The sequence below is a fragment of the Castor canadensis genome, chromosome 7 (genome assembly GCF_047511655.1).
Source record: "Castor canadensis chromosome 7, mCasCan1.hap1v2, whole genome shotgun sequence".
Taxonomy (NCBI): Eukaryota; Metazoa; Chordata; class Mammalia; order Rodentia; family Castoridae; genus Castor; species Castor canadensis.
Genome location: NC_133392.1, coordinates 154234210 through 154252870, shown reverse-complemented (window position 1 = coordinate 154252870; position 18661 = coordinate 154234210). Strand labels below are relative to the sequence as shown.

At 41.9% G+C, this 18661-nt stretch overlaps 1 protein-coding gene across 10 annotated transcripts in view; it reads left to right on the top strand.

The window, feature by feature from the left end:
- Vps13d (vacuolar protein sorting 13 homolog D) overlaps nucleotides 1-18661 on the top strand; it is a 246848-nt gene that overhangs the window by 168186 nt on the left and 60001 nt on the right. The gene's annotated exons all lie outside the window — the stretch shown is intronic.

Genomic DNA, 18661 nt, shown 5'->3' with positions numbered 1-18661 from the left:
ACTTTCTGTTGGGGTGTGTGCTAGGGTTTGTAATCAAAGGGCTTTGTGCTTGCTAGACAGGCGCTCTACCAGTTGAGCCACTCGTCCAGACCTTTTTGCTCTGGTTATTTTGGGGATAGGGTCTCACTTGTTGCCCAGGCCAGCCTGGGCTCTGATGTTCCTGTTTTATTCTTCCCAACGAAACTGGGATGACAGGTACATGCCACCATGCCCAACTTTTTTCCATTGAGATGGGATCTCAAGAACTGTTTTGCTTGGGATAGCCTGGAACTGCGATCCTCCTGATTTCATTCAGCCTCCTGTGTAGCTGAAATGACAGGCACCCAGCAAAACTTTTTTTTTTTTTTATTATTCATATGTGCATACAAGGCTTGGTTCATTTCTCCCCCCTGCCCCCACCCCCTCCCTTACCACCCACTCCACCCCCTCCCGCTCCCCCCCCTCAATACCCAGCAGAAACTATTTTGCCCTTATCTCTAATTTTGTTGTAGAGAGAGTATAAGCAATAATAGGAAGGAACAAGGGGTTTTGCTGGTTGAGATAAGGATAGCTATACAGGGCATTGACTCACATTGATTTCCTGTGCGTGGGTGTTACCTTCTAGGTTAATTCTTTTTGATCTCACCTTTTCTCTAGTTCCTGGTCCCCTTTTCCTATTGGCCTCAGTTGCTTTAAGGTATCTGCTTTAGTTTCTCTGCGATGAGGGCAACAAATGCTAGCTAGTTTTTTAGGTGTCTTACCTATCCTCACCCCTCCCTTGTGTGCTCTCGCTTTTATCATGTGCTCAAAGTCCCATCCCCTTGTTGTGTTTGCCCTTGATCTAATGTCCACATATGAGGGAGAACATATGATTTTTGGTCTTTTGAGCCAGGCTAACCTCACTCAGAATGATGTTCTCCAATTCCATCCATTTACCAGTGAATGATAACATTTCGATCTTCTTCATGGCTGCATAAAATTCCATTGTGTATAGATACCACATTTTCTTAATCCATTCGTCAGTGCTGGGGCATCTTGGCTGTTTCCATAACTTGGCTATTGTGAATAGTGCCGCAATAAACATGGATGTGCAGGTGCCTCTGGAGTAACAGTCTTTTGGGTATATCCCCAAGAGTGGTATTGCTGGATCAAATGGTAGATCGATGTCCAGCTTTTTAAGTAGCCTCCAAATTTTTTTCCAGAGTGGTTGTACTAGTCTACATTCCCACCAACAGTGTAAGAGGGTTCCTTTTTCCCCGCATCCTCGCCAACACCTGTTGGTGGTGGTGTTGCTGATGGCTATTCTAACAGGGGTGAGGTGGAATCTTAGTGTGGTTTTAATTTGCATTTCCTTTATTCCAGCAAAACTTTTTAATCTAAGAAACCCTTAGGTGTTAATTCTAGATGTTAAGAGAGAATGCTATCATTCTCTCTTCTGCTTCTATAGAAACTGTTTGCTCTGCACAGCTGCCATCCAGTGTTCCAAAGGGAAGAAAAGCCAACAGCAAATTTACCTCCCTTTCAGCAGAGGAGGGAACACTTTTGATGGTCACTAATGGAAACTCTGTTCAGTCGTGTCCTACTTTCCATCCTTCTCTTTGTGTCTTTATCAAGTTAATATATGCTTTCAATTCTGGGTACCTTATTGTTCCCTGGTACGCTTTGATTCTATGTTCATTACCTGGTTATCATGGTCAGTTGTTCATGGAGATCATAATTCCTTCTTCATTATTTGCTGCATGTTACTTCTGCTGGTCACTTTGGCAGTTGTATGGTGGGCTTATTTATGTCCTCTTTTGCTTTTTTGTTATTTCTTTCTACCACGTTCGCATTTTCCAGTGCCAGCTTTGTAGGTCTAAATTTTTGTTAAGGAGATGTGATTTTTTTTGTTGGTTTTTAGTTAATACATTTTATTCTATGTTTTAGTCATTGCTTTATTATCTTAAATCAGTTTTATTTCTATGAATTGTATAAAGCTCTAGTAATTGTGTGGTAGTTCTTGGTGCCAACAGTATGAGTAGGAAAAGGCATAGTTGTAGTCAGAATAGCGTGCTGCATTATGGCATGTGAACTCATATATAAACATTTATTGAATGCCTTCTGTTTGTCACGCCTGGTGGTAGACCCTTGTGTATGTTGTCTTGCACAGGTTAGTTAATCTACTCTACAAATCAGGAAGTGAGAGGTTAAATAACATTTTCAAGGTCACATAACTAGAAATGACAGGGGTGGACTTCATCTAAGTCCAGCTAATTCTAAAGGCCTTTTTTTTTCCTCTCTCTCTCTTTCCTTTATGGTGTTTTTTCTTTGTGTATATAAAGGCTTTTTTTTCCAGGTACTTTAGAGAATATAAAATATGAATTACTGCTAACTTCCCACTAGAAGTTTGTTATTTGACATCATTTTGTTAGCTGATAAACCGACTCCTACCCTATCATCCTTGTCACAAAGCAGACCTTGGGAAATGGTATGGTTGTGGTCATTCTTGGGTCAGAGCAGCCATGACTGTCACCATCTCCTTCATAGGCACTGAGAGCCTGATACTGTAAATGTGGCTTTAATTGTGTGATATTATTTGTCCATCTATATAACCTGGTCATGTTAGGCATTAGCCCCAATATGTACATGAAAACCGAGGCCCAGAGAGGTAAGGTGATTGTCTATTTTTGCCTCAGCAACTGCAAGAAGACTGGACCTTTCTGGAATTCTCAGTTTTGGCTACACTTCTAAATACCATCATTAGGTAAAAAGATTTATTGTAGACATGCCCCAGTATATTAAAAAATAAAAACAAGAATAGGAAAAACAAAAAGTAAACAAGATAAAAATGCCTTAGCCCGGTGTGGTGGCACACTAATACCAGCACTCAGGAGGTTGAAGCAGGACAATTATGAGTTCAAGGCCAGCCTGGGCCTTGTACTCAAAAAAAGAAAAGAGCTCTGCCTACTCTCAGAATGAATTCTTAAGGATTTTAGGAAAACTGTGTAAAGATAAGTAGAGAGAGAAGGTCTGACTGTTTCTGTACTTTGATAGAAAATCTAGCTAGAGCTTTAGATAATGCTTTCTTTGCTCTCTATTTGGGGCAGCAGTGTGTGAATGAGCTGCTTCCCTTCCAAGAGAACCTTCTACTTGCCCTTTGTCTCAGGAAACCAGATCTGGGGCATTGCAGTGATCCAGTGGAAACTGACTTTCCTTTCCCTGCACTTAGATATTCTCCACCAGCCCCTGCCATCAGCCAGCCTTCTGTCATATGTACTGTGACCTTGTTGAGGCAGGAGGGGTCCATCTGCCTTTTGTTTAAGAAACAGAATTTGTTTGTGTGTTTTGCAGGCAGTGTATTTCTAAGACTCAGACAAGACTAAAGCACTGTTTATTCAAGGCGGGTGAAAGTTGTATCTTTGCACAAAAGAATGCACTGCATGAATGCCTGCCTGGATTCTAAAGGCAATTTATGACTTGTATCTGCTTTTGTCATTATGTAATGACTGCTCCATTTTATTGTTGAGCTGATTATCCCCATAATAGCTTTTCCATGTACCTATAAGCAAAGAATAGGTGGATGCCTTCTTGCAACCATTGGGGTTTCAGTGTGTTTAAGTTGGCACACAACTTTAAAGTCAAATGACACTCACTTCAGACAGTGATCTGTTCCTTAGAGAATGTAGGGTTTTCTACTTTCAAAAAGACTTTGATCCTAAATAAGGCACCTGAGAGATTTCTTTTTTAGTCAAGAGGAGCTGCATTCGAGTTATATGTAGAGAAATGACTCAAATGTTTGGCATCAGAATTTTTGTTTTATTTCCCGCTAATAACCTTGAAGACTAAAATGATTCCCTTAGTTTGAATTCTGTTTGGTTAGAGGCAAATTTTTTATGTTGATTGTTAATCCATCTTAGTAGGGCAAATCCCAAACATCTCGGTGATCAGGAATGTTTTGGTGGAGAGGAGAGGAGTTGGTAACATGATAATCTCAGTGACCAAAGTTCACAGCAGCCTCACTATTGGCAGAGCCAGTTGAATGCACTGGCTTTCCTCTCCTTCCACCTAACCAAGCAGCTCAGCAGTCAATAAAAGAAACAAGACAGAAACAGAAGGACGGAAAAGTTCGAAACTTGTCTTCATTTCCTAATAGTAGCCCAGTGAAAAGTGAGGTTCTGAAGTTGCCTTCTTAGAGCTGAACATGGCATGTTTCAGAGGAACTCACTTCATCTTCTCAGACTGCATCTGTGTGATGGAAGTAGTGCTAAGTTGAAAAGACAAAAAAAAAAATTGTGTCTTCCCCAAGCTAGTGGTTTTCTACCAAAGAGCAAACATGATTAGTGTAAAAGAATAATACTTCATGCTTTCTTAGGATGGCTGGCTACCCTAGGGTTTAGTAATGCATCCTTTTTCTGCATTTTTATTTCAGTATTTGGCCTTCCCAAAAACATTGTGGCAAATGAGATGAACTACAACCCATTTTTATAAATATCTGAAGGACAGATCAAATTCTCATTTTTGGCAGTAAAAGATCAAGACACTGTGTTTAGAAGATTCCTTGAATTTCCCTTTAATTTGTCCTTCCTCCTTTATAATTGTTATCTCTAAAAGTCTCCTTTTTTTTGTTTTTAAGCTCAGAGTTTCAGCTTCATTATTTATTAACATTCAGTATATGACATCTGTAACTAAATCAGAATAGAATTATTGCTCCAAAATGTGTGAAGCCCAATTTAAAATATTTAATAATTCCATTATAATACTCTGAGGTTGTCACATAGATGTGAGAATTCGTATGCATATTTAAACCAATGAAACATCGCCATCCTCCTCCTCTTTCTCTTCATCATCATCTTCATCACTCTCCGAGTCATGCATCTATATATTGCTGGCACAGTGCCCGGCACATAGGGTGAGAATGACAAATGTTTTTGAAATAACTGAACACATAGGCTATGACTGATATTTGACACGACTTTTACGATGTGCAAAGCCGTTACTTCTAAAAGTGTCCATTTTGAAGAAATACTTCTCAGTCAGTATCATGCTTAAAAATCAGAAGGAGATGTGCAGAATGCAGCACATCTAATGCAGACTATTCTATGTCCATATGGAATAGGACTTTACATGTGCTATCTCATTCAATTTTCACATGAATGCCATAAGGAAGAAAATATTGTCCCATTTTAAAGATGAGAAGAGTGAGACTCAGGATTGGTTAGTAACCTTAACTGAAGTTTAGTAATTAGTGACTGTTAGCCAAAAGCTTTAGAAAAAAGCGAATTTGGGAGTTGGCAGCTATATTTTTCCTCCAAAACAATGCTTCTCAGGTGTAGTCCTCCACCATACCATCATAGAAGCAAAAACACAGGTGATTGCAAACATTTAAAAGTGAGGCTCAACTCTTGGGGATATACCCAAAAGACTGTTACTCCAGAGGCACCTGCACACCCATGTTTATTGCGGCACTATTCACAATAGCCAAGTTATGGAAACAGCCAAGATGCCCCAGCACTGACGAATGGATTAAGAAAATGTGGTATCTATACACAATGGAATTCTATGCAGCCATGAAGAAGAACAAAATGTTATTATTCGCTGGTAAATGGATGGAATTGGAGAACATCATTCTGAGTGAGGTTAGCCTGCCCCAAAAGACCAAAAATCGTATGTTCTCCCTCATATGTGGACATTAGATCAAGGGTAAACACAACAAGGGGATTGGACTATGAGCACATGATAAAAGCAAGAGCACACAAGGGAGGGGTGAGGATAGGTAAGACACCTAAAAAATTAACTAGCATTTGTTGCCCTCAACGCAGAGAAACTAAAGCAGATACCTTAAAAGCAACTGAGGCCAATAGGAAAAGGGGAACAGGTACTAGAGAAAAGGTTAGTTCAAGAAGAATTAACCTAGAAGGTAACACCCACGCACAGGAAATCAATGTGAGTCAACGCCCTGTATAGCTATCCTTATCTCAACCAGCAAAAACCCTTGTTCCTTCCTGTTATTGCTTATACTCTCTCCACAACAAAATTAGAAATAAGGGCAAAATAGTTTCTGCTGGGTATTGAGGCGGGGGAGAGGGAGGGGGTGGAGTGGGTGGTAAGGGAGGGGGTGGGGGCAGGGGGGAGAAATGACCAAGCCTTGTATGCACATATGAATAATAAAAGAAAAAGGAAAAAAAAAAGGCTCAATATAAGTAATACTAGGAATGATCCTTGATATCTCGGAGTTTGTGATTCATGTAAGGTAAGAATGTCTCATGAATAAATTAGATTAATAAAAGCTGGAAAAGTCAAGGAAGACAACCACTAGCTTGGGGAAGACACAGTTTTTTTTTTTTTTTTTTTTTTTTGTCTTTTCAACTTAGCACTACTTCCATCACACAGATGCAGTCTGAGAAGATGAAGTGAGTTCCTCTGAAACATGCCATGTTCAGCTCTAAGAAGGCAACTTCAGAACCTCACTCTTCACTGGGCTACTATTAGGAAATGAAGACAAGTTTCAAACTTTTCCGTCCTTCTGTTTCTGTCTTGTTTCTTTTATTGACTGCTGAGCTGCTTGGTTAGGTGGAAGGAGAGGAAAGCCAGTGCATTCAACTGGCTCTGCCAATAGTGAGGCTGCTGTGAACTTTGGTTACTAAGATTTTCCTAAAAGTCAAAATTGAGTGAATCTTGGAGAGACAACATTCTTTGGTGAGGATGTGATTTAGGAGAGAACAAAATATTTAGTGAGCACAAATTCATAGTATTACTAGTAATGACAACAGCCATTCATTTAGTGCTTATTATGAACTCACACATGTAATCATAGTTACCCAGGAGGTAGACCTTGGAAGAATTGAGGTTCAAAACCAGCCCAGGAAAAAAACTAGTGAGATCCCATCTCAACAGGACAAACTGGGTGTGGTGATACATGCCTGTTATCCCAGCTATCGGGAGGTGATAGGTAGATCTTGGTCAAAAACACAAGACCCTATATGAGAAATACCTAAAGCATAAAAGGGCTGGGGGCACTGTCAAGTTATAGAGCACCTGTCCAGTAAGCCTGAGGCTCTGAGTTTAAACACCAGTACCATCCCCATACCCCCCACAAAGACAGTTCAAAGAATTTTCCACTCATTCCTCACTTTAACTCCTTTGTGTTGTGCCTTGGAATGTGGCCTTTTCCAGTTGGAATTTACAGGATTTATAATTAACCTTTTCTATATGGGAATCCCTAATCTAGTGTAAAAGAGTTGAAATGGGAGAAAAGAGAGTTTTTGTTTTTCTAAATAGATGTTCATGTCAAAAGTATTTGTGTAGACTGACTGGTGCTACCTTCACCTGTGGGACTCAGGAGCTATTCAGATTTAAATCGTGTGGGATCTGCAGCCCCAGGGCTCTGCTCTGGCTCTTCCCCAGCAGAGCTTGCCTCGAGGAGGTGACCCTCAGCACCCCGTTCCTTGGAGTGTATGTGCTGAATTGAAGCTTCCTCAAGCTAGTCCTGAGCCTCATTACTTGAAGCACTTCTAAGCAATTAGGATGTCATTTGAAAATAATAATATTTAGCTTTTAGTGCAGAACACCTGAAACTAGGGACAATTGTATTTTCAATTAATGGCAGAAAATAAACTCATTCTCCCAAGTAGTCCCTTTCTTTCCTCCCCTTAGTCTTTCTCGTACAGCTTTTAAACTGGAGACATTTTCTGAGTTCTTCCAGCAGATTTCAAATGCTTAGCGATATTATTGCTTGAGTTAAGAAACCAGGTGGAGAATGTTGAGGACAATGTGTTATTCTGACGGCTTTATGGTTGGTTCTGTTTACCTGTTCTATGGTTTCTGTCCTGGAGGAAAGGGAAAATATAATTAACTTCATTCCTAATTAGAATATTAAGAATAATAATACCACCTTGCATTTATCTTTATTATGATGGTTGATGAAACATTTATATTTGACTCTTTTTGTAAGCCGAAACCCAGGCAGATATCAGCAGTAGTACTGCTACTACCACCATTTTACAGATGAAGACACTGAGACCCAGTGGAAGAAAGTAACTTGTTTAAAGTGGCCTAACAGAAGCTTCTTTGGACTTCTTCCTTGGTCTCCTGACTTCTAGAACCTTGCTGGATATTACTTCTTGACTTTTCCCTCAAACTATGGAAATGGACATCTCCACATTGTAGCTTCTACTGCCTCTGAGCCTTGTTTGCAAGTCCTCCCTGCAGAGTAGGCTTCAGACAGAGGTAGATAAAAATGTGGCTTTCCTCGTAGAGACTTCCTGAGTCAGGTATTAACCATGGCGCTATTATGTCCGATAGTTGGGAACTCACAAAGCAAATGAATGATGAGAATAATTCTTGGAGCAAAATTTTGTGGAGAAAAACTGAAGAACATTACATTAAGCAATTTCTACAATGTTAGTGGATGGGGAAATCACGATAAGTGAGACCATGGAAGAAAAAGGGAACAAGTCTAACAGACTGGCCTTTTCTTTGCCTTTCCTCTAGCTAGATGGTATGTCCAGAAGTGATGATATGAGCACTCAGTTGACCAGAGAAGTACTGCAGAGGCACATCACACTCCTGTCCAACAGGCAGATGGGAAATGTGTTATCTCTTTTCCATTTCTATGAAGTAGGAACTTTCTAGTTGTGAGGAAGGTGGAAATAAGCTCAAAAACTAGGAAGCTCATGGAATCAGGAGAAAGCAAGAAGAGAATGGTAGAAAGCTGACTGTCCAGATCATTCCTAGTCACGCTTGTTCTCCCCTCTTCTCGCTCCTGTGCTCAGAATCATGCCTCAATTGTTTGAGATATCCTTCGCCCATCTCCGGCCAGAAGCTCTGTGTTTGTAAGGGCCAGCCCAAATATCACGAAGAATGTGCCTTTTCCCCACTCCGAGTTCCTGTGGCACTTCTTGCTTCCATTACGACAGTGGCCACATTTCCTTGAATCATAACCAGTTGTGCACATGCCTCCAGCATCCAACAGACATCTTGGCCAGTTAGGTGCTGGGTGCTATGGAAGATGCATAGGAAAGGAAGATGTCACTTTTTTGTGTGTGAGAGACATGGAACACGTGAGGCAGATGTGGACTAGGGGTCCATGCAGAGGACTGAGTTATGCAGCAGGGATCTGTGTGGACTCTGGGTGGTCATGTGACAGAAGTACTATGGGGGCTATGGTCAAGGACACTATTGTGTTTCTCAAGGATGAGATGGCCCTGAGGAACTGTGGAATGCAGTGTCTGTTTATTCCTGTGCATCTCAGAGTAGACTTAATGCTCCTGGAGGGCAGGATCTTATCTGACTTTTTTTTTTTTTGTCAATTTCCCTGGTGACTAGCCATAAATCTTTATTATAAGGAAAATGGAAGTGATCCAGGTTTTATCCATGTGGACTGCCTTATATAGCTCAGTGTGTTCACCTGGTATACAGTCAGGAAATAGTTGTTAAATGAAATATCTGCTTGGTTTTTATTATCTTTTTTCTGTTTCTTAATATGAAATAAACAATCTTTTTGAAAAGTTTACTTACAGGCTAGGGGTGTTGGTCAAGTAGTAGAGTACCTGCCTAGCAAATGCAATGACCTGATTTCAAACCCCAGTACTGACCCCCCAAAAAAAAAAATATATATATATATATAGTGTGTATATATATATATATATATATATATATATATATATATACACAAACACAACTCTCTGCTCCAAACATATCTGTGAACTGATGGATAGCCAAAATCATGCTATCGAAATAGAAACAGGGCACTTGGGATGCTGAGGTCATGAGTTTGAGGCCAGTCTGTGCCATACAGCATGCCTGTCTCAAAAACAACCAGAGGAAAGCAGGAAGGGAGGGAAAAGAAGGAAAGGAAGAGAAAGGGAAATAGAGGAGGGTGTTGACTTTCAGAATCCATGCCATCCCTCAGTTCTTGCATAGCACTAGTGAGTGACAGATGCTTATCAGACACTGGTCTGAGCCTAAGGAGGCCAGGTGAGCACAGCTGGACCAGGCCTCAATTGCCTTAAGGTGGTGGTAGGAAGCCTTGGGAGACTTACAGGGGAAGGAGAGGCAAACCCAATCCCTCTTAATATAATGAGTTAAAGTAATATTTATGGAAAGTATCTGTTTGCTTTATTAGAGGAGAATGTTTAAGTAAACATTTCCTGAAAGCGCTTAGATTTCTATAATAAAACATTAATTTAGAGGCATTAACTTTCAGTATTTTCACTAAAATGAAAATTAAGCAGAAAATGTTTCCAAAACCAGCCCATTATTTACATTTTGTTGTCTTTGTAACGGTCAAGCAGGGTGTTGTGGCTGTTGGGGTTATCTTCTCTTTAATGGTAACTTGGAAATGTGCAAGGATCATGCGAAAGTTATAAATAAGAGGTGCTAATGGCTCCTCGTAGTCTTGTAGAAATTCAACTTTTGTAGTGTGTTCTTTTTGTTTTTGTACTGGGGTTTGAACTCAGGGCCTACACCTTAAACCACTCCACCACCACTTTTTGTGATGATTTTTTTCCAGATTGGGTCTCTCTGACACTAACTGCGATCCTTCTGATCTCTGCCTCCTGAGTAGCTAGGATTACAGGTGTGAGCCACGGTGCCCAGGTATATAGCATGTTCTTCATATCATTTGATCTTCACAAACTTAAACATCAAAGAGTCAAGTAGTATCCCCAGATGAAGAAATTGAGTCAGAGTGCAGGTAATTGGCAGAAGAGGAAGAGACCATAGATCACACTGATGCTTCTTCCTCTGGAGCCAGAGTATTTTCACATCTGTGGGATCACAGAGCCTTGCCTCATCCCTGTGGGGCCAGTAGGGTGGTGTGATCATCACTTTCTTTTTAGTGACAGGAAAGTAAGTCACATGGGTTAAATGGTCTTGCCAAGACCAGGCAGTCATTGTTGGACCAAGGCTTATATCTCCAAGCCCCTCCTTTTCCCACCTGACTGAAACCTTCTGAGAGGAGAGTCGGAAGAGTGACTTACATAGGCCAACAGCTTTGGAAAGTCTAGCTTCCAAGAGGGCCTCCCTGTCCAGCAACAATGCTGTGTTATGTGAGGGTGGCTTGTAAAAATCTCAGTTCACATGAATCTCCAGTCAAGTCATCAAGGAATAAAGCAAAAGGTGCAAAGCCAGACAGATTCTAGCAGTCTGTTCTAGGGATGTTACTGGCCTTTTGATCTTGTGTCTGGTGGTGTGAGCAAGTGAAGTTTGTGGATTACTACAGAATAATTGCCAGGACAAGTCAATTAAGTTAAATTAATCAATTGACAGGACAAACTAAGGTGCCTCAGTGAATAAGTTATATGGGCAGATAAAGGTTCATGGAACTAAACAGAGGAAGAACTTGCTATTTTTTCTCTGTAGAAGATAAATTGTACAGTGAGCCATAGCTAACTACTAGTTTTTCATTAAAAAAAATGAGTTCAGTGAAAAGCCCTGTTTTACTATTTCACACAGTAGCACACGTCTTGTATTCTTCCTCAGATGTCAAACCAAGTCTTCTCGCTTACTCCCACCAAACATGCAAAGTCTGCTTTTCTCAGATTTGGTCTCTTAGTACCACTTCTGACACTTTCATAGACACTTCGGATAGCATCTTTCGGAAGGAACATCAGATTATAGGTGGGTAACAGAGAGTCCCAGTGAGCTTCTCACCTCCAGTTAGTTACAGGGGCAGTTTTTAAATGCAGGCCCTCTGGCTACAGGGAGAATTGTCCTTGAGACTAGGAGGCAGCTTGTACCTGCACTGCCTGCTACTTGTCCTTTAGAAGTGAGGGAAAGAAAAGTAATGGGGCCAGAGCCCTGATGTTGTGGGGATTTTTATCTGTTTACATGTCTGTCTCCCACACTAGGGAGGACAAGGGACTGAGTCTTCTTCCTCTTTATGCTTTAATCTCAAGCACTGTGCCTGGTGTGGAAAACACCCTGGAGGGTTTGTTGTGCTCAACAGTCTGCTTTGTGTAAAGGTCAGCTCACCTGCATGGGGAGGGAAGCAGAGCTCTTTTGAAGCACGCCCTATTTCATTAGTCTTTCAACAGGATCTCATCCAGCCAGTAAACCCATGCACAATGGTACCTCCCCTGAAAACAAAGCAAGATATCCCCCAAGAAGCACCTCAGAAACCACTCTAATTAGAGATAGAACACAGTTGCTGAGACAAGGCAGAGATAAAACTCTAATAGACACATAGCTAGCTGTTGGTGCCAAAATTAATGGAACTGTTAGTTAAAATGAATCTTTAGGGTTTCTCTAAATTTCATATATTCGGCTACATTTTATTATTATAATTGTTGTCATTGAGTTCCTTCTAAAGTCTGTGAAGAAAAGAGAGATAGAACCTTCAGCGGTGATCTAACCCTGGGAAGAAGTGGCTGCTTGACCTTCCTTAGTGCACACTGCACATGTGGACGTGTTTGCATGCCCGATGTCCAGAAAGCCCAAAGGAACCTGAAGGTTTTGTGCTTGATAAGAACACTTGTGTGATCTGAACTCTGGGCCTCTTCTGAATCCTCCTTCTAGAAGGAGTTACCTGTGCTGCTCCAAAAAAGTGCTGGCGATGGGAGTCTGCTCAGTTTACAGCATAGTCTCCTCTGCTGACTGTGTGGAAGGCTCTGGAGGGCTCTCTGGTGTCTGTGCAGGAGCCAGGTGTGGGGGCAGAGGGAGCCATGACAGGCTGGATACTCCTCACATGGATTCAGCCTGGGGGAGAAGGGGAGCAGTCACTGTTGAGCCACACTGTCCTCACTAGAAGCTGCTTGAAACCTTTGCTTTGAACACTGTCAAAGCAGCAGGCCAAATGGTGACTGAGTCCTGACCCCTCTCCAGGTGGATGAACAGCATTCTTGATTGCACCAAGTCTGCCTCAGGGTCCTCATTTGAATTCACCTGAACCACCCCCTACTCAGGGAGCCCCTCCATGGCCCGGCAGAGGTGCTTTGTCAAAGCAAGATTACAAAGAGTTAACACTTTTGCTTTTTCCGAAAGTTATCTGTGAAGAGTATTAGTTGTTTAATAAAGCGTGCCTGCCCTCCGAATGAACCCGCCAGTGACTCTGCAGCTGGGGTCATTCCAAGTTCACTCGGTGGACTTTTGACTGCCTCTGTGTCTGTGAAAACAGTCGGCAGCTCCTGCGGGGATCATTCACTCAGGCCCGTAACACAAAACTATTGCCAATGGGCACCTGCTGGGCCAGGTTCCCAGGAGGGCAGGAGGAAGGTACCAAACTCCTCAGGCATCTCTGGAGATAGGAGCAGCAGCGGCTCTGGGATCTGCTCATCTGCCTGCCTGAGATCCACTGAGGCCTGGCCTGCCTGTGTCAGGAGTGTTAGGCAGCTCTCTTGGGGAGCATGTGAGCTGATTAAAGGCCTTCGACAAAGAGGAGGAGGAGGAGAGACAGAGATAGAATGAGGAGGAAAAAAAGAAATAGAGAAGAAGGAGGAGGTAAAACACAGAGACAGAGGAGGAGGAAAGAGACAGACCCAGAGACAGAAGGAGGAGGAAGAAAAGAAATTTGGAGTGCATTCCCCAAATTTCCAGTACAGTCTCAAAATAGAGGAAAATAAATTAGTCTCAGGATTTGGTTATTTCTAATCTTAAATTGTCATCCATTCTGCCTGAGACTATTACTTATTGGTTTAACTGTTCTATTATGGAATTCCACATACCATTAAAGACAGACTGCCATGTTTTCCCTGAAAACACCCTGTTGTTGAAATACTGTGGGCCAGTAGATTGCATTTTGCACATTTCCCCACCTCAGGGTAAAACACAGGTGGATACTAAGTACCTGTGTTCCACACATTCCCCTTTTTCTTGGAAAATCAAGCTGCCATCTCTAGAGGATGTGATAGGGATGAGTAACTTGATACATGGTGTGTACTTTTGAATTTTAGCTGCAGAGATGGTGGCAGCTTGGCAACTATGCTTTGAAACTGCCAGTGCCTGCATATTACATCTTCCAGTCACACCCACTCCAGAAAAGACATGTCATTTGAAAAATGTTGGATTTTCCTGCTCTTTTGTTTATTTAACCTATGTATTTCCTGCACCCCCAACAAGCAGTCAATTAACTTATTTATAGGCTTAGGGTACTTTTAAGTCTGTGGGATTTTCAGCTGTGCCTGCATAATGATACATTTTTAAAAGGCTGTTTTGTTCCCACAAAAGCTCAAGCCTTTATTATGTACTTCTGGTCCATTTCACATAAATTTGTCTCTGTGCAAAGAAACATTTAGATTAATCTTCTACTACATGGTAACAATCCTAGGAAATTCCAGTCAAAAGCCAACAACCTGTTTCCTTCATTCTCAACTGTGGCAGTATCTGACTTTCCATGTGTCCTGATAAGAAGAGACAACAATGTTAATTTTGTATTTCCTTGGCTTTTGTCTTCCATAGTTTGTTGCTAACACTGCCCAGGCAGCTTGTGTACTGTATGGAATGTGGAGTGTTAGTATATTTTTACTGTGTTTGTGTATTAATGGTATTTATCCTTATTCCTCAGTATTGTAAAAACATGGGATACACTGATACTCATTGCACCATTGAAGATGGTCTTGAGTTTAACCTGGTAGTGGAATGAGTCTCTATTAAAACAGCACTAGCTGGGCTCGGGGTAGCTCGGTAGTAGACAACTTGCCTAGTGTGTGCAAAGCCCTGGGCTTAATCTTAAATGTTAAAAAAAAAAAAAAAAAGGGAGGCGAGGGTGGATAGAAATTAATGTTTATTGACTGCTTCTCAGTGTGCCTGGTACCATTCTGAGTCTTTGCACAAACTGATTTGTTTAATCCTCGTAATGATCCTCTGAAGTGATCATTTATAAATTAGGACCTTGAGGCTCAGAGAAATCAAGTAATTTGGTCAAAATTAGGAAGAGGGCTGTGCCAAGAGTCTAGATTGCCTGATTCAGAGCCCATGTTCTTAGCCTTGGTGCAAAGGTTGCACTCTTATCTAGTAGGCTTCATCCCTGGCCCTCTCTGCAATTCATATTTGTAAGAATTGACCATGTAAGGCTGTATTCTCAAGGGGGTACAGAGAATTTGAGCCACAGTTTAAAGTCATTTCCTGTAGTGCCCTCTTGTATAATTAGCGCTTATAGATACCACATAATCTGAGCCAAAGCATGCAGCAGGAAACCAGGAAATGATTCTAACCGACCTGAGACACTTAGTGAAGTGAAAGCATTTTAAATTTGTCCCAGCTCCATGCGCAGAGCTGACAGAACAAAGACGAGAAAAGTTTCACTTCATATTAACAGATCTATTTATTGTATCTATCCAACTAGTTGACAACCTGTATGTAGTCAGCTAGAAATGGCAGGATCTGTGCTAAGACACCAGGGAAACAATCATGAATAAAAGTCTTGTCCTCTCGGGGTCACCAAGCAGCAGGGGAGAAGGTCATTGGAACTAAATTGTGCAGTGTTCTGGGTGCCCAGCTGAAGGCCGCTGAAGTTCCAGTAGGGGCCTACACAGAACGAGGAATACTAGGGCTAGATCTTGAAGTCCAAGGTGCTGCTTACCACGTGGATAAGAGCTAGTGGGGGACAGGAGGAGACACAGGACAGAGCTTGGGGTGTAAAGCTATAGGACTTGGAGGAGTTCATTGGCACCAGAGCCTGGGGGAGGGCCACTCAGGCAGATGGTCTAGTCAGGAGATGACTGGCTCAGTTCGCATCTCCTCCCCCATGATAAGTGAATGTAAAGGGAAGAGACTTAACTGAATATTTCTCTTTTTTGAGCCTAGCATTGCCCTGGTGTGACTATGAACCACATATAGAAAATGATAACTTTTTGGTTTTGCAAGTGTTTTTGTGTATATGGGTAGAAAGTTACACTTTCATAGAGAAAGGCAACACAAACAAAAAAGGCATCCTCCCAGACCCTGGGGTGGGGCAGGGGCTGGGGGGCAACTCAACTTTTTATGTACCTGAGCAAATAAGCTCATTTGCTATAGTAGATCACAGGTTTCCCACACTGTCCCTTTCTGGCCAAAGTGGCACCATTTGTGCTTAGACCTGGTCTTCCTTGGTACTGATCTTAACCAGCCCTTCTATCCAACACAGCAGAAAAATTCACCCTCCCAAAGTCAGAGCCAACAAACTAAGGGTCCTTGCTAAAAGCGAAAGGAGGCCTTCGGACCTGGCTTGAAGCAGCCAGCCTGGGAAGGTGGGAAGATGAGAGATAGCAGGTCCATTTTCAGCTGTGCTATGCTGTTCTGCATAACTTGGAGCTCAGTAGGTGACATGTTTGCCATGATTTTCAATCAACATTTCGGAAAATTGTCTGAGCCCATTTGACCAACCATTAAACTTTCTGATGATTTTTTTTAAACTCATAGTTAAACTAGATATGATCTCAATTTGAGAGGGATGAGCATATTACATGTTCAGATTTTTTTTATGGCTTCTACCCCCACCCTCCCTGTCCCATCCATTCCAGTTGGTAAATTTTTCTCTGGAAATCCCTCCTTTCCCATTTCCACTCAAGGCAGCTAACAATATCCAAATTTTGATTGGCACTTTAGTTTTCTGTGATTGGATTAAAAGAGGACATTTACCTTGAGGCAAACATGACTACTGTTTTCTGCACATGTTAAGGCTAAGGCAAGATCAGCTTCTATTGATTTCTGGAAACCTTTGAGCCTTGATGTTTTCCAGCTGCTCATAATCATAGTGCTGGGTGGAATTTCTCCAGTCTTGGGATGGGAAATAGATGATGTCCTTGAGTAAGGGTTGAACTTAGGTTGGGTTGCTTGGCATACATGGTGAAGAAAAGATTCTTTGTGCAAACCTGTCGGAATGCCTATCAGGATGGAGTCCTTGTCCCTGGCTTTCTCTACCCACCTTGTTGTATGCCTACCCCTGGCATCAAAAACTTGAAAATTTGTGGCTGGCCACTTGTGCCCTGAACTTGGTAGACTGAATCACGGTTACAAGACTTGGAGAATTTGCATATGCTGTAGATTGAATGTTTGTGTCTTCCCCAAATTTGTATATGGATATCCTGACCCCCAAGGTGCTGGTGTCGGATCACCTTGGAAGGTGATCAGGTTAGAGGGTAGCCCTCACAATTAGGATTAATGCTTGTTTTGAGTCAGGGTCTCACTATGTGACCCGAACTCATGAGATCACGTGATTCTCCTGCCTCAGCCTTCCTAGTAGCTGGGATTGCAGGCATGAGCCACTACACCTAACTGGATTAGGGCCCTTTTAAAAGAATTTGGAGAGGTAATTCACTTCTTCCATTGTGTGAGGTTATAGTGAAAAGATGGCCACCTAGGAAGCAGGCCTTCATGAGATACCAAGTCTGCTTTTACATTGACTTTGGATACTCTAACCTCAGCACTGTGAGAACTAAGTGTCTCCTGATAATAAGTCACCCAGTTAATAGCTTTTTGTTATACTAGTCCAAATGAACTAAGCATATGATATAAGATGTTGTTTCTTTCCTCTTTTCTTGATTTCTTCACACATGGCTTATTTCTTCTTTCCATTCATCCTTCTCTGTTCAGTGGGGGAAACAGTTTTGTACAGGGTAGGTACTCATTTACCAGGGGAGGTTGGCCTCCTACCTCCTCCTCTCGAACCCCAGACTCCAAAAGTTCTATCGTTTGGACATTTTCACAGTAGAGCCAACTGCCAAGGATATTCTCATTTGCTTTTCTCTCCACAGACAATTCCTGGCCAACTAACTGTGCTTTGGATGTCTGTGTTCTGAATCAGAGCTCAAAGCTTGAAATGTAAAGAGCCAGTCCTGTGTGCCAGGCCAGTGCTGAGCACTTTTTACCATTCTCTTTTTCTGCTAGCTGCTCAAATACCCTGGAGCTGCCCCTGACACCCTGACACATGTCTAGACCATAATCAGGTCTCACCAGCTGTACCAAAATCTTAACATAGCTAATGGCACAGCATTTTTAAAAAAGCACCGTTTTCTGAAATTCAGAATTTCAAGTTCAGATGATTGAACAATCTTTTTGGTCATTTGTTCCCAAAGCTATCTGGGTTCATTCTGTTGCTTAATGGGAAGACCCACACACATCATTTCCAACATCAGATAAGAGCACTGTTAGTCCATAAGTTGGTACATCCAAACCTGTGTCAGGCCCTATCCATAGCATGGGAATACGGTGGTAGACAAGATAGGTGTCACTCCCCTTTGAACTAAAGGTTATTATCAGCAAATCTCTAAAGAAGATTTAATTTTTTGTTTGGGGGATTTTGGGAAAAAGAAAACACTTTCCAAATTTTCTTTTTTTTTTCTTCAAAGTTCTGAAGTTCATTTTAAATCTATTTTACCAACTTAGAAAGTTTGTGGCAGTTATCTTAAGATTTAAGAACACCCAAGCAGAGAATTCTTGTTTTTCTGTCTCTGCTCCTTTGTTAGACACTGCAGTCATTAAAGACTCTCTGGGAGACTCCACTATTGCCCATTAGCAAAGCCAAGGTGCCACACACTGCCAAACAACAGGCAGCTGTGTCGTCCAGGGGCCTCCAGCTCTGTGGGTTCCCTCTTTTTTCCCCAATTCGTCTTGGGCTCTGGGTGATTCTGTTTTTCTCTCTAGGTGCTGCCCTTCTTACCTGCAGCTAAAGAACAAGTGCCATCTGCTTACCTAGGAGAGGTGCCAAGTGGTCTGTTGCCAGTGGTCACCGGGTACATCCCCTGTCTTTTCAGTCATGCCCCGGCCATGGGGTTGAGTGACATGCTTT